The sequence below is a fragment of the Piliocolobus tephrosceles genome, chromosome 14 (assembly GCF_002776525.5).
Source record: "Piliocolobus tephrosceles isolate RC106 chromosome 14, ASM277652v3, whole genome shotgun sequence".
Classification (NCBI taxonomy): domain Eukaryota; kingdom Metazoa; phylum Chordata; class Mammalia; order Primates; family Cercopithecidae; genus Piliocolobus; species Piliocolobus tephrosceles.
In genome coordinates, this window is record NC_045447.1 from 93,789,113 (window position 1) to 93,805,850 (window position 16,738).

A 16,738-nucleotide genomic window follows, 5' to 3' on the forward strand; every position below is an offset into this window, starting at 1 on the left:
ATGCGCGCACGCACAGACACACACACACCCACACACACACAAAATTCTGGGTCCAATCATAGGTCTAAACATAAAAAGCAAAACAACAAAAGTTCTAGAAAATAATATGGGGATTATAGAGGCAGGAATTTCTCTGTTATATCTAGAACTTTCTGAAGAGATGCAGTCTCTTTCAGAGACTCTGCCCAAGGGAAGAAGGGAAGGAGGGGAGTAGAGAAAGTTGGGGTGGGGTTGGAGAGACCCCTGGCTTCTCTGCGATTCCACCTTTAATCCTCTGCCAGTGACTACCTTGCTGGACTGAGGTAAAAATAAAAATGTTTCGTCCAGGGAGCTTGGAAATAGAGCAGAGAGGGGAAAAGAAGAGAAATGGATCTGAGAGCACATAAAAAAATTAAAACAAAACAAAGGCTTTCAGACAATCATTATGTTCAAAATTATTAGTAATGATTTCTTATAGTGCCATTCCTCTTCATTATTTTTGGATAAATCTGTTCCTTATCAGATGAATCCGAAAAGCTCATAAAGGGAATATGGTAATGATTGAAAATAAATTTATTTTATTTCACTCTTCTATTATTTATTACTTACCTTTCTTCAATGTTTAAAAATTCAGTTTGATTTTTTCAAAAGAAAAGGCTCCAATTTTTTTAAAAGAAATTATATAGTCACTTAATATTTGTCATCTATTTATCTGAATATATATTCTGAAGTATAACAATAAGTAGAATAACTAGTGTTGCCAATGTATTGAATATAATCCTTGACTCTTATTCAGTCTTTAAATTGTTAGTATGAGCTGAGGGGAAGAAAAAAACCCAACCAACGCCAAATTGGTTCCAAGAATGGCTTTCGTTTTTAGCCAGTGTTACATTTTTCAAAGGATGGGGGAAAAAGCTTTAGTGGTCGCATGCTGTTCTTGGGTAATACTTTTTAGTAATGCAAGAGCTTAGTTTGCTGGGTAACTTGATTACTCTAGAGGGCATGCTATTAGCAGAGTGGGAAGAAATCAAAAGAAAAAAAAAATAATTTACATTAAGGCCACAGACATGCCATACAATACAATTACTTCAGGTTTCATATCCAAAAGGCTACTATACTTTTTTTTTTCCATTCTTTTAGCACTGTTGTATTCTGGTAAGGGGTTTTATGAGAGGCAAGAAATGGATGCTAGCCCAGAAAAGCCCAAGAGATTGTTTTGTGAATGAATGAGGCCTGATGGTGATAATAAGTCCACATGGATTTTTCTTTTTAGGCTCTTTCTAATGAGTTGTGATTATCTATGGATAATCAATTCACTTCTTTTACTTTAGTTTTCACACGGAAATGATCATTCTAGTTTTCATTACAGAAGTGCTATATGCATAAAGGAGACAATGTATACAAAGTACTTTTGTATACCCGAAAGAAAAGTATAGTGTCCTTCAGAATCATTACCCACGATCTCATTAATTATTATTCACTTATGTAGTAGGAATTATCATGAGGAAAGAGCATCTTGGAGTTGATATTAGTTAGGACAGTTTAGGTTATGTTGGAGTAACAGATTAATCCCCACATCTCAGTGGCTTAACAGAAAAAAGATTTAATTTATATTCATTCAGTATATCTTACAGTGGGATGTTTTACTGCAAATGCTGAGATTCAGCCTGAATAAACCCTACTATTGTTACTGGAAGGTCTTTGTTATTAGAGCTCCCAAGATGGTGGTGGGCCACTCCCAAGATGGCAGCAAGCCTTTTGTTCTCTGACCTGGGGTTCTTGGCCTCACAGTTTCCAAGGGATGGAACCTTGGGCCATGCGGTGAGTGGTATAGCTCTATTAGAAGCCATGGATCACAAAGAGAACCGTGGAATCCAGTGACTAGTGTTCAGCTCAATTAGAATGAACCCAGGCACTTAGCCTTGCGGGAACAATGGCGAGCCTTTAGCTTGATAGGGAGTGGCAATGGGTGCCTCACTGGATCAGGAGCGCAGTGGACACCCTGCCTGATCCAGAGGGGTGGAAGTCAGCGGCGGGTCTGCAACGGAGGCAAAAAGCAGTGGTGGATGGTGAGCAAAAGCTCAGCTCGAGCTGTAACAAACACAGACCAGGAGAGTGTGCAGTTGCAAGATTTAATAGAGTGAAAACAGAGCTCCCATCCAGTAGGAAGGGACCCAAAGGGGGTTCCCCTGTCCTGGCTTGAATGCCTGGGGTTTATATTCTAATTATTGTCCCTCCCCCGTGCTTTCAGGTGATATATGATTTGGCTTATTTCTTTACCTCCTGCTTTTAGCCTAAGTTGTATTTTAGTGAGCCCTCTTTACTACCTGTTTGGTCGGGTGTGAGCTGAGTTACAAACCCTGTGCTTAAAAGTGGATGTGGTCACCTTCCCAGCTAGGCTTAGGAATTCTTAGACTATGGAATCTAGCTAGTTCTGCCTCTCACTATCACGTGTTGATGCCAGCTCACAAACATGATTTCCAGGGTCTAGCTGAGAAAGAAAGAAAGGGAACACAGAACATTTAGACCTATTCTGAAGTTCCTTGACCAGAAGTGGCACAAATCACTTTCACTTGCATCTAACATTGGTTAGAAACAGTCATGTGACTCCAGCTACCTGCAAGACACCTGGGAAGTATAGTCCCTTGTGCCTAGGAAGGAGCAGAGAGCCACAGATAGGTGAACACTGTACTCTTAGCCACAGTCCACTGTATTGAAATGTGCAAAGGAGCTCATCAAAAAGGAGCTATTTACAGATGAAGGTGACCTTTATTACTCATCTCAGGTATGTCATCACAGTAGTGTTTTATTTTATTTCATTCATGTCTTGCTTCTAATTGGTAGATGGCCAACCAGAAACAATCCTGGGCTTTAAAATGAGGCGTTGGCAGAGACACAATTTCTAACCTCAAGTACCAGACTCTGAACTGACCACAGAGCTCCTCTCTGAGTTTATATCAAGCTGTGAGCCTCTGCTTCCATCAGGAGATCCTTAAATAGTTCATTTTTCCTTCTAGGAGCCTGCTGTTGTGTTCTGGCTAGAGGGAACAGGACCAGGGCCAAGTAAGATCTTGAAATTTAAGATAGAGACATCTGGTCTGAGTTTTCTGAGAAGCTTATTGAATCCTACATTAATCTAGGCACTCATAATACAGAAACTTTATAGGCAAGTGAAAGAGATAATTTATGTTAAAGATCCTAGCACAGTTCTTGGCATGACTATAGTAGGTGCTCAATAAATGCATCTGTACTTCCTTTGCAAACGAAGTCAAAATTATACTGGTTTGTACTCTATAAGTAAATACTGTTTAGTGGAATTCTCATGTAACAATATTCTTCCTACTCCTGTATTTGCATCTGACCAGTTGTACGATTATGAAGCTATTAGAACTTCTATTCAAAAGAAGGACTTTATTTGAAGCCTTGCACTTGTGAAAGGAAAATATCTTGGGCCCCCAAATTCACCAAGCTAAAGGGAAAATTCATGCGAGGAACTGCTTAGAGCAAACCTGCCTCCCATTCTATTCAAAGTTATCCCTCTGCTCACGGAGATAGATGCACATCTGAGGATGCAACCATTTGTCTCTCACCTATCTGTGACTTGGAAGCCCTCTCCCGGCTTTGAGCCTTTCTGCCTTTGCTTGGAGTTGTCCCGCCTTTCTATACTGAATCAATGTACTTCTTACAAATATTGATTGATGTTCTCATGACTCCCTAAAATGTATAAAACCAAGCTGTGCCTCCATCACCTTGGGCACACGTCATCAGGACCTCCTGAGACTGCCTCACAGGCGCATCCTCAACCTTGGCAAAACAAACTTTCTAAATCAACTGACACCTGTCTCAGATTTTCTGGGTGTACACACTGGACAAAACAGAAGTGAACAAAATAGCTGAAGTTCCCAATTGTGTTCCTATGGTGTGGGGGTGGGGCAGCAATGGAGACAGAAAGCAAACAAGTAAATGAAGAAAGAAAAGATCACTGAGATGTGCTAAGGAGAGAATTGAAAGCGGGTGATGAGGTTGAAAATAAGGAGCTCCTTCAGATAGGTGGTGTAGCAACCCAGGTTCCAGGAAGAAAAACAGAGGCAAGTCAAGTATTCCAGGAATACGGGGTGGTGTGAATATGGGAGGAGTTGGAGAGTGAAGGCCCAAAAAGCTTCAGCTCTAGAATCAGAGAAACTCTCTGCACTCTCACCTGGAAAAGCTGGAACTCAAAGCGAAGTTCAAGAATAGCACAATACTAGCTCTTTGAGTAGGATTGTGAAGTGTGTCCATGAGAGTGGCTTTGTCTTACACTCACGAGCTCCCAAGAACAGTGAATTCTGCATTCCACATCTTACTTGAACTCCTCTCCTTGGCAAACCCTAATCTAGAAGCATACAGAAAAGGGGACTCTGGGAAACATAGTTCTCATCCTTAGATGAGTGTGGTGGCTTGGTGCTGAGCTGATAGCCGACAATTTAACACCAACGATCAGTATGACATTTAAGCTGAGCTCTGAATAGCAAGAAGGGGTCAGCTTTCCAAAGATCATGGGGAAGAACATTCCAGACAGAGAGAGTAACCAGCACAAAAGCACTGAAGCTGGAAAAAGCATCTTGAGTTCTCCAGAAACATCAAGAAGGCCAGTGTGCCTGGAGCTGACTGCATGAGAGGAAGACTGATAGGAGATGCTGTTGGAGAGGTAAGCAGGGGCTAAATCATACGGGGTCCTATAAGACATAGTAGGTCCATTAAGGATCTATGTGCCTGACTGGCTTATGTCTGAGCCCCGTGGATAAGGTGTGTGTGGGCAGAAAGCTCACTGAGCTCTTCAAAAAGAGGGGCTTGGTGAGATTTAGGGACCCAGACTTTCCTGCCTCAGGCAGTAGAGAATGCTGTCAAGCAGAGAGGGGCGCTCACCTTATCCTCCCCAGAACACAATGAGTTTTGCAGCATGGAGAGTTTAGGGGACACAGTGCTGCCCTAGAGCCTGGAGGAAGGGACATTTGGGAGCATCCAGAGACATTTACTCTGGGAAGGATGTTTGCTCTTGTACAGTGGTGAAGAACCACAGTGTAAGAATAGAGGTGCTCTAGTAGATTTGAGTCGTCAACTGACAGATGAATTCAGGAAGAGATGGGAGACCCTCATCCTGCAGCCAGAAATAACAGGATGAACAATAGAACAGACTTGGAGAGGGGACATGAGGGTGAAATATGAGTCAGTAAATGTTAAGGTGACCCTATTTCCCTTGAAGCCTGGGTGAAAACCACGTGGAACCTCAGATTGCATTGGCTAGGCCCTTGCTTGAATGCTTCCAGAAAGTTAAGGGATATTCATCTCCTTTGGGGAATCTGTATAGTGATTTCATTCCCATTGTACATACATGCTTTATTGAAATGACTAGGTTGCTTGGAATTTTTATCAGGCATCTTTTCAAACCCAAAAGCTGTAATTTTAGGCATTTCAGGTCTCCCAACAAAAATACTGGACAAGGTTGATCAAATACAGGTTGGTCTATGCCCTATGGTGACGTTTGTGGGATGACAAGATGACTGTAATGTCCCTTCTCATTGTCTGAATGCCATGATGGAGAGTTCGTTGGCCTCTTAGTGTGACTGAACCAAGTGCCTACAGTGATAGCTGCTCTGGAGTGCTCCCTAAGTTAATTTCTTTACATTTTGGTCTCAATTCCACAGTTCCCTGCTGGTGCTTCTTGAGATCACCTCCCAGATAAATTACTTGCACCTAAATCCTAGTCTCATTGTCGTTTTTTCTGGGAAAGCCCAGCTAAAGACAGTAAACACAGCTGAATGCAGTGAGATGTGTTTGATGCCTGGCAAGGTGCGATTCTCACCTAATTGCTAAAACAACTCTATGAGGTAAGGATTTTATTATTATGATTCCCATTTTACATGTGAGGAAAGCAAGACACAGAGTAGTAAAGGAACTTGCTTAAGGTTACCCAGTTAGTAAATGGCATGAGACCTTCACCTCACCTCATTCTCATCCCTTTTACCAATTTCTGATACATTTCATTCCTTTTGGCACCCCGTAAGGAAAATATTTAATCTCCCTGTCATCCTACTTTCTAAAAATTGCTTCTCCCATACACTTCCTTCCTCATTATAATATATAATAATATGGTGCTGTTTTTATAAAATTCCCCTAATCTGAGAACTTGTGTAGAAGCACACATTACCGTTGATGGTAATAACAGGCCACAGGCCTCACCAACATCTTAGTGTTCCTCACATTTACCAAAGAATGGCTTGATTGATGTATTTCCCCCCAAGCCCTTGAGACTTGACTGCCTCTGCTGAGAAGCTGAGGCTTTGAGCCCAAGGCTTGCTCTTTGGAGAGCAGTGATTGTACAAAGGAGAATATGTGTGATGCATTTAGACTGCAATGCCTGTGGGTCCTTACCATGGCTCCTATTTTTGCTCTTGGGGGGAAATCTCAAAATAGTCCACTTTCCTTCACCACCCAGTTTGATTTCTTCTCTCACAGTCCCTAAGGCAATAGCGATGTGTCTGTCTGTGGTGGCAAAGAGATACCAGTCTTGAAAAGCTGGAGGGCTAGAGAGTTGAATCTATGTATGACTGTAGATGAGTCTCTCTCTTTCTTACTCTCCCTCCCTTTCCTTTTGAGTGTGTGACTACAACTTTGTCTCAGTGTTTGTCCTGAGGTTTGTTTGTTGCAATAGAAATGCTCTCAGAGAGCCTTCAAATATAAATGCAAGAGCTACATAAATTGAGGCCCGTGGAGTTGGACTTTGTGGGGTCTCTCTCTCCTCTCCCTACAAATAGTGTTCACTCTGGCTCCTCTCTTGGCTTCTGCTTTGTCCTCTTCTCTCTCTACCTGTGGCCTTTCCTGCTCACTCCTCTGTTTCCATGACAGTGACCTCAGTGTCCATATTTTTATGATCTTTCAGCTCAGCTGCTTACAACTAAATGAATTGGCTTCTGTATTCCGCCTTCTAATTCCCGGGAGAGAGAATATGAATTGCTCACATGGAGCCAAGAGGCCATCCCCAGCACAACCAATTGGTGGGGATGGCGCTGCTTACTCTACAGGAGTCGCCAGTCTCAGAAGAGTCTCTCAGTGGCAGCAAAATTGATCTTCATGTTGGCTAAAATGTTTTTATTTTATCTATATACATAATTTTTATGTATATTGAATGCCAGCCAATTCCCCAAATCATGCTATAAACATTATTTCATGTAATCTTTACAATTTACCTTGAGATGTAGGTATAATTATTCTCATTTACAGATAGAGACTCTGAGGGTCTGTGGCAATCGTGAAGGAGAGAAGGCTTAATAGTGTTGGGTGTTATAACATCTCTGCCTCCAATCCCAGTGCCCTTTCTCTATGGGCAAAGCTGGGTGGAAAGACTCGTTAGGAAACCATTTTCAATGCAAACAGCATACTTGGCAGATGTCACTGCTTTCTCAGGAAGAAAAAAGTGAAGTGCATGGAGCACATTTTTATTTTTTAGATAGATCAGGTCAGCACCCCCCTGCTGAAGGTAGAGCCTGCCTACTGATACATAACGATATTTCAAGATGATGAGCAAGAAAGCTCTGTCCATTCCAGGGCAGAGTTCCCTGGGGACAAGGCTCAAAGAGCAATGAAAAGAGGGTAAGTGAATCATGAAGGCTTTGGAGCGAGGATGAGCACTAGAGCCAGGCATTTACAGTGAAGGGCAGAGTGGGCTGGAGAGGACTCAGGAAGCATTAGAAAAATGATTATCTGCCAACCCAAAATGAGACTCCAAGGAATGCGAACAGTCCCTCCCACAAAAGCGTTTGTGGAAGTTCTCCCAATTTGCAGGGACCTGCCTGTGGAGTTTGTTCACTCACTCATTGAAAGATATTGGTTATCTTAGGGATTGTGAATAGTATACCCTATGGTGTGGGATAAAATCTTTCTAAAATGGAAAGTAAAACATATTTTCAAATAGAATGAAGTGTGTTTTGTAGTCATGATATTAATCCTCTTTTATTGTTAGTGGAGTAATTAGAGAGTAATTCCATGACACAGATTAAAACACAAGACAGTGAGGAGCTGGGAGGCTTTCAGTTGCAAACCTCAGAAAAGCAAGCTCAGTGAGGAAATATCTTGGCTCATGTAACTGTCAGTCAAAGAAAGGAGGGGCTTGTGGGCGCCATTCTGATACAGGAGCTCCACCATGTCCTCAGGGACCCAGCTTCTCCCTTTCTGCTGTGATGTCCAAATGATCAGCTTCAACCTGACAGTAATTTTCTGTGTGGCTTTAAGATGATTGTGAGACACAATTAGGCTACAATATTGTTAACGCTTTCATCGGGATAGACAGACATTTGCAGGAAACTCTCCTGGAAGTGGCAGGAGAAACTTTGTCACATCTCTATCTCCTTAGCTTGCAGTTTTGCTGTAACCCCTTTCCCATACAATTACCATCGAGGAGTGTGGGAATACTCTGATTGGGATAGATTGTTGGTTCTCAGCACTCACTGCTTATTAGAATCACAAGGGAGGCCTTTAAAATGTTTTTTAAAGCATTATGGGTATAAAATAGTCGTACATATGGGTGGGGTACATGTGATGTTTTTGATACAGACATATAATGTATAATGATCAAATTAGTGTAATTGGGGTATACATCACCTTAAACATATATTATTTCTTTGTGTTAGAAACATTCCAGTTCTACTCTTTCAGTTATTTTAAAACATGCAATAATTTTTTTTATTATACTTTAAGTTCTAGGGTACATGTGCAGAACATGCAGGTTTGTTACATAGGTATACATGTGCCGTGGTGGTTTGCTGTACTCATCAACCTGTAACCTACATTAGCTTTTTTCCTAATGCTATCCCTCCTCTTGCCCCCCATACCCCCACAGGCCTGGTGTGTGATGTTCCCCTCCCTATCTCCATGTGTTCTCATTGTTCAACTCCCGCTTATGGGTGAGAACATGCGGTGTTTGGTTTTCTGTCCTTGTGTTAGTTTGCTGAGAATAATGGTTTCTAGCTTCATCCATGTCCCTGCAAAAGACATGAACTCATCCTTATTCATGGCTGCATAGTATTCCCTGGTGTATATGTGCTATATTTTCTTTATCCAGTCTATGATTGATGGATTTGGGTTGGTTCCAAGTCTTTGCTATTGTGAATAGTGCTGCAGGACACATACGTGTGCATGTGTCTTTATAGCGGAATGATTTATAATCCTTTGGGTATATATCCAGTAATGGGATTGCTGCATCAAATGGCATATCTAGTTCTAAATCCTTGAGGAATCGCCACACTGTCTTCCACAATGGTTGAACTAATTTACACTCCTGTCAACAGGGTAAAAGTGTTTCTATTTCTCCATATTCTCTCCAGCATCTGTTGTTTCCAGACTTTTTGATGATTGCCATTCTAACTGGCATGAAATGGTATCTCGTTGTGGTTTTGATTTGCATTTCTCTGATGACCAGTAATGATGAGCTTTTTTTCATATATTTGTTCACTGCATAAATATCTTCTTTTGAGAATAACTTATTTTTAAGTACATCACTCTATTGTGCTGCTGAAAACTATATCTTTAAAAAAATTTTTTTTAAATTTTTTTGAGACAGAGTCTCTCTCAGTCGCCCAAGCTGGAGTCCAGTGGCGTAATCTTGGCTCACTGCAATCTCTGCCTCCTGGGTTCAAGTGATTCTCCTGCCTCAGCCTCCCAAGTAGCTGGGATTACAGGCATGCACCATCACGCCCGGCTGATTTTTGGTATTTTTAGTAAAGATGGGGTTTTGCCATATTCCCCAGGCTGGTCTTGAACTCCTGAGCTCAGGTGATCTGCCCACCTCAGCCTCCCAAAGTGCTGGAATTACAGACATGAGCCACTGCGCCCAGCCTAGATCTTATTCATTCTATCTAATAGCATTTTTGTACCCCTTAACCATCGCTACTCTATCCACCCAATCCCTGCCACCCTTCCCAGCTTCTGGTAACCATCATTGTACTCTTGATCTCCATAAGTTTATTTTATTTTTTCCCCTAGCTCCTGCATGTGAGTGAGAACATGTGACTGATTTTTCTTTCTGTGCCTGACTTATTTGACTTAACATAATGTTCTCCAGGTCCACCCATGTTATTGCAAATGACAGGATTTCATTCTTTTTTATGGTTGAATAATATTCCATCATGTATACATACTGCATGTCCATCATCCATTCATTAGTTGATGGACATTTAGGTTGATTTTGTGTCTTGGCTATTGTGAATAGTGCTGCAATAAACACAGGAATGCAGATGTCTCTTTGATATACTGATATCCTTTCTTTTGGATATATACTCATTAGTGGGATTGTTGGATTATATGGTAGTTCTATTTTTAGTTTTTTGAGGAGTCTGCTGTTCGCCATAGTGGCTGTACTAATTTACATTCTCACAAACAGTGTATGAGGGTTTCTCTTTCTCCATATACTTACCAGCATTTGTTATTGCCTGACTTTTGGATAAAAGTCATTTTAACTGGAGTGGGATGGTATCTCTTGAAGTACTAATATTTGGGCCTTTCCCTGGCCAGGAAAGTCAGACTCTCTGGGCATGGAGTCTGAATATCAGGATGTTTCAAGTTCTCCCCAGCTGATTCTAAAATTTGAGAAGCACTAGCTTATGCTTACCAGGATTAATCCATTGATGTAGAGATGGGAGCAGCTTACCCTAGGTAAAAAGTCGTGGATGTAGAAGGGTCATGGAATAAAAAATTAAGATTTTGTTTTAAATATGGAAATGGGGAATAGATGCTTGGTAGGCATTAAATGTTACTCCCTCCAAAAGGGATTTGCTGGTGACCATTTTTAAGATTTATAGGTACATGTTCATTTAATACAACAACCTGATGAGCAGGGCATGCAGTTCACCCATGTGTAATAGTTATTGCCCCACCACTTGTTTGCTACAAGTATCCATGCAATTTGACCAATATTTATGCTATACTAGATAGTAAATATTTCTAACATTATTCATGCCAATAAGTCAAATGACTTCATAGTTTATTAGCCAAATTGAGGCAGTTTTCAGAGTCAAAAGAAGTGTGACATTTTAACAGCTATTATTCCAGGGCATCAAGAATAAACTGGGAGGATTATAAATGATTCTACTATAAAGACACATGCACACGTATGTGTACTGCAGCACTGTTCACAATAGCAAAGACTTGGAACCAACCCAAATGCCCATCAGTGATAGACTGAATAAAGAAAATGTGGCACATATACACCAGGGAATACTATGCAGCCATAAATAAGGATGAGTTCATGTTCTTTGCAGGGACATGGATGAAGCTGGCAACCATCATTCTCAGCAAACTAACACAAGGACAGAAAACCAAACACGGCATGTTCTCACTCATAAGCAGGAGTTGAACAATGAGAACACATGGACACAGGGAGGGGAACATCACACACTGGAGCCTGTTGAGGGGTGGGGGGCTAGGGGAGAGATAGCATTAGGAGAAATACCTAATGCATATGACGGGTTGATGGGTGCAGCAAACCACATGGCACGTGGATATCTATGTAACAAACCTACATGTTCTACACATGTACCCTAGAACTTAAAGTATAAAAATTTAAAAAGTAAAAGAATGAACTGGGAGTGTTCTGGGCAAATCAACACATACTGTCACTCTACCTAGGAGGTATTATGTGTAGTAGAGAGTTTAGTTTTGTTAAAGAGATGTATGGCGTTTGCCATCAGCTCTAGAAGGTAATCTCTGTCATACCTGATTGAAATGCTTTGCTTAGGCTAGGACTGACCACACTGGATTTTGTTTTGTTTTTTGTTTTTTTGAGATGGAGTCTTACTCTGTCACTCAGACTAGAGTGCAGTGGCACGATTTTGGCTCACTGTAGTCTCTGCCTCCAGGGTTCTGGTAATTCTCCTGTCTCAGCCTCCCGAGTAGCTGGGATTACCAGCACCTGTCACCATGCCCAACTAATTTCTGTATTTTTAGTAGAGACGGGGTTTCACCATGTTGGCCAGGCTGGTCTTGAACCCCTGAACTTAGATGATCTGCCTGCCTCTTAAGATGAGGATGGCCACATCCGATAACCTTAGGGGTCAGGGCTGGTCACATCGGAAAGACCTACAATTGGTGGAGACTTTGGAATACAGGATGTCATTTGACCTAGATATTGAGTTTAGCCATATGGGCAATCAGTCAACCGATCATGCCTGCATAATGAAGCCTCAGTAGAAACTCTGTATGCTGATGCATAGGCAAGCTTCCTTGATTGTCAGCACTGCATGCATATTGCCATACATTGATGCCAGAAGGCTAAGGTGTCCTAAGGACAATGGAAGCTTCACATTTCGAATCCTTCAAGACTCCGCCCTGTGGTGTCTTCCTTTGGTTGATGTTGATCTATAATATAAACTATAATATAAACTGAAGAACAGTAGTTTTCAGTGAGTTCTGTGTATTCTTGCTAACCCTCTAGACTTGCAGTTGATGTTAGAAGGAGGGGAAGTCTTGACAGCTGTGCCCTCCAACCTCACCCTTTAACTAACTCTGGGTATATCAGACCACTTACGGAGGCCAAGTAACTTGCCCAATGTCTCAAAATTCATGAAAAAAGCAGTTTTCAATTCTCAGAAATTATTCCTTCTGAGGTATTTCAATGTCACCTTTGTTGCTCTTTTCTTTCTTTAATTCCTCATGTTGCTTCTTTTTGTTAAAATAACTGATGTGTTTTCTGTTTTCCTGATTGAAACTAAATTGGTACAATGGTATTGATAGTCTAATACTTTCTTTTCATTAAAAAATCTTAAATTTATGGGATACTTTTTACTAGAAATACAATAAAAAGATACTTGTCTATAATCTTAGAATTTGAAAATAGCAAAACCTATAACAAAGCAGTTATTTGAACTAATAGCTCAATGTTGACTTAGTCAAGTGGATGGTCTTTCCTTGGGCTTTCAGAGGCTACAGCAAGCTTAAAGTGAATCAGTTCTTCCAAGTCCTGGCTTTTTGAGGCATCTGTCTATTCCTGGGTATTTTGTAACACTCAGGCAGATGCTGATGAGACTTGAGACTGGAGACTCTTACAGTGTGACAAGAAAGAAGCACAGTTGCACAAATTCTCCTTGTCCTTTCCTTTTCCATTCTGGTTTCTAAGACTAACAATTTGATTCAGTAGAGTGGCATCTTTATCTTTTCTGTTTTTGGTCATGTGAGTTTTCCCTCTAGTTTTACCAATTCCCTGATGTGATGGTTAATATTAGGTGTCAACTTGGTTGGATTGAAGGATACCTAGATAGCTGGTGAAGTACTGTTTCTGGGTGTGTCTGTGAGGATGTTGCCAGCAGAGACTGACATTTGAGTCAGTGGACTGGGAGAAGAAGACCCACCCTCAATGTGGGTGGGCACCATTCAATGGGCTGCCAGTGGGGCTAGAACAAAGCAAGTGGAAGAAGGTGGGCTAAGCTGACTTGCTGAGTCTTCTGGCTTTCATCTTTCTCTCATGCTGGACGCTTCCATCTGTTCCTCCTGCCCTCAGACTTCAAGTTCTTTGGTGTTTGAACTCTTGGAGTTACGCCACTGGTTTGCTAGGGGTTCTTGGGCGTTCAGTCACAGACTGAATGCTGCACTGCCAGCTTCAATGCTTTTGAGGCTTTTGGGCTTGCACTGAGCCACTACTGGCTTCTTTCTTCCCCAGCTTGCAGACAGCCTATGGTGGGACTATGCCTTGTGATCATGTGAGCCAGTTTTCCCTAATAAACTCCCTTTCATATGTACATATATCCTATTAGTTCTGTCCATCTGGAGAACCCTAATACACCTGTGTAAGGGAAGCTGGTCACAGAACCATTCACTGATGAAAGTATTTTCCAGTCATTTGGACAATTACTGCTGATTTAGTGCTTTTTAGCTCTAGTTCCTCTGACATAAAGATTGTGCCAAGGTAAGTTAGGAAAGTGAGCCCATACGCAGCATTAGCTTCATTAATATCCAATCCATAGATAACAGTTGTGAATGTGAAGCTGTAAAGAGGAAACACTCAACTTCTGATTAAATGTCCTAAATGTGCTAGAGTTAGCAGATGGGAGTCACATACTATTTCTAATTTATGAAACTTTAACTATAAAAGATTAATGTGGACAAATGGTAGGTACCTCATGCTGCTGAAACCTTTGTTTTAAAATATAGTGTATTGATAGAGAATTTGAAGTATAGTAAGGCCAACAGATCAGGAAATAACCACCATCGAGAAGCTGGTTTAGTGCTAAAACTATCTTCCCAAAAAGAAGTGGCCTGCCATGTCCTGGAGGTAGGGTAGGAGTATTAGTCAGGGTTCTTTAGGGAAACGGAATCAATAAGCACGTGTGTGTGTGTGTGTGTGTGTGTGTGAGTGAAAGAGAGAGAGATAGATAAGGAACTGGCTCACACAATTATGGAGGCCAAGAAATCCCCAAACCTAACACACCCCCCCGGCACACAGCCTGTCTTATTCCTATTGTAAAAGTTAGCATCTAGTCACGTGCATTCTCTTTTTCTAACCCAAGCTGAACCACAGGCATCCTCACTCTCATCTTACAGACTCGTGGGTCCAAGAGCAAGTAAAATAGGATAGCAGGAAATGCCTGGGCCTTGGAGACAAGAAAACTTGTAATTGAATACTGACCCTGTCACTTATTAACAGTTTCTTTGAAAGGTAATTTAATCTCCTTAAGACATGATTTTGCTATTTATGAAAGGTAGAAAATAGAATCAATCTGTCAGGTTTACGTAAATATTTGGGATAATGAATGTGTGATATTGTGATACAATAAGAAATATATATTTGGTCTCTGCCCACCTTTTCTTAGACAGAGTTCCTAAAACTCTTGTAGACAAGGGTGCTAGGAGAATCTTCTGTCCTGTAGAGCAGAAGTAATTATTTTTTTCTTACTCATCACAAGGTTCATGACTGAGACCTCTACAACAAAAGACAGATTAAAAAGAGAAAAGCATACAAATGTGTTTAATATAAGTTCTACATGATACAGGAGCCTTCAGAAATCAACACTCAAAGAAACGGGAAAACTATATTTTTATGGACAGCCATGTAGAAGTATGACTGGCGGACAAAAAGGTCTGATCTAATGGTAATAAACTGGGAGGTAAACTTAGCAAGGCCCTGTTTATTCAGTTTCTTGTTGGTATCCCTGTGTGACATTTTTTTCCCTCTGGGTATAGGGCAAGCCATCTCTCTGTCTCCTGAGTGCCTTCAGGGGATAAGGGAGGAAGAAGGTCAGAGAGTTTTATGGTCTGCTTCCAGGAAGGAAGGGTGAGGACAATTTGAGTTTTTATCACCCACTTCATGAGAAAGAGGGAGGGAGAAGGTCAGAAAGATCTTTTGCAGCCTTCTCAAATGCCATAGCACCATATTTTGGGATTTTCTGGACCTCATCTGTTCTAATATCTTTGACCCCTGACACAGCTCCTGAGAGCTTTGTAATTTCCTGAGTGATAGGAGCATTTTTTGTTCTCATGAGGTAATTCTTGGTGGACTCCTGCATAGCCTCAGAATAGGGGCTGGTTGGCAGGAGAACCAACCATGTGATTACAGGGTTGGAACTTTCCACCCCACCTCCAGACCTCCGGGGAGGAGAGAGGGCCTGAAGCCTGAGTTGATCACCTGTAGCCAGTGGTGTGATGTAATCAATCATTCCTACCTAACAAAGCCTCCTTAAGAACTCAAAAAGACAGGGTGTGGAGAGCTTCTGCATTGCTGAGCACACGGAGGTGCGAGGACAGTGGTGTAGCCCAGGAGGGCATGGAAGCTCTGTGTTCCCTGCCCATATCTTCCCTGTACATCTCTTCCATCTGGTTGTTCATCTGTATCCTCTATAGTATCCTTTATAATAAACCAATAAACATAAAATATTTCTCTGAGTTCTGTGAGCTGCTCTAGCAAATTGATCAAAGCTAAGGAAGGGGTTGTAGAAATCCCAGATTTATAGCTGGCTGGTCAGATGTACCAGAGGCCTGGACTTGCGATTGGCATCTGGAATGGGGGCAGACTTGTGGGACTGAGCCCTTAGCCTGTGTGTTCCACCACTGTCTCCAGGTAGATAGTTTCATAATTAAATTGAATTACAGGACATCCAGTTGGTGTCCCCTGGGGAATTGGTAGTTGGTGAGGAGACATCCTCACACACGTTTTGGTACCCAGAGGTGAAGTATTATATTGAGAATGGTGGGTAAAATATGACAGTAGGAAAAAAAATTGTTTCTTTCCCATTTCAAACAGAATGTAATATGCCTAGCCTATTTTAATTAAGATGTTTTTGTTAGTATCATTATTATTATTAAGATGCACAAGTGTGGGAATCCTGAACTGAACTCAGGGCTCATGAGAACCTGGTATTCATAAAAATTCAAAATAGCTGGGACTATTAACTAGATTTAACCCTTTGAAATTGTTACTCAAATAGGCTTACTTTAATTCACCCATTGGCAGCTGGAATACATCTTTGAGTTAAATGAACAATACACAGTTTTATATTACCTGACCTGTTGCATGTTTATGTTAGACTTATGTTATGACCTATTTCTTTTAGACTTGTTGAAAAAAAAAACAGCAAAAAAACTTGGCCGGGCATGGTGGCTCATGCCTGTAATTCCAGCACTTTGGGAGGCCGAAGCGGGTGGATCACCTGAGGTCAGGAGTTCAAGACCAGACTGGCCAACATGGTGAAACCTGGTCTCTACTAATAATACAAAAATTAGCCAGGAACGGTGGCACGTG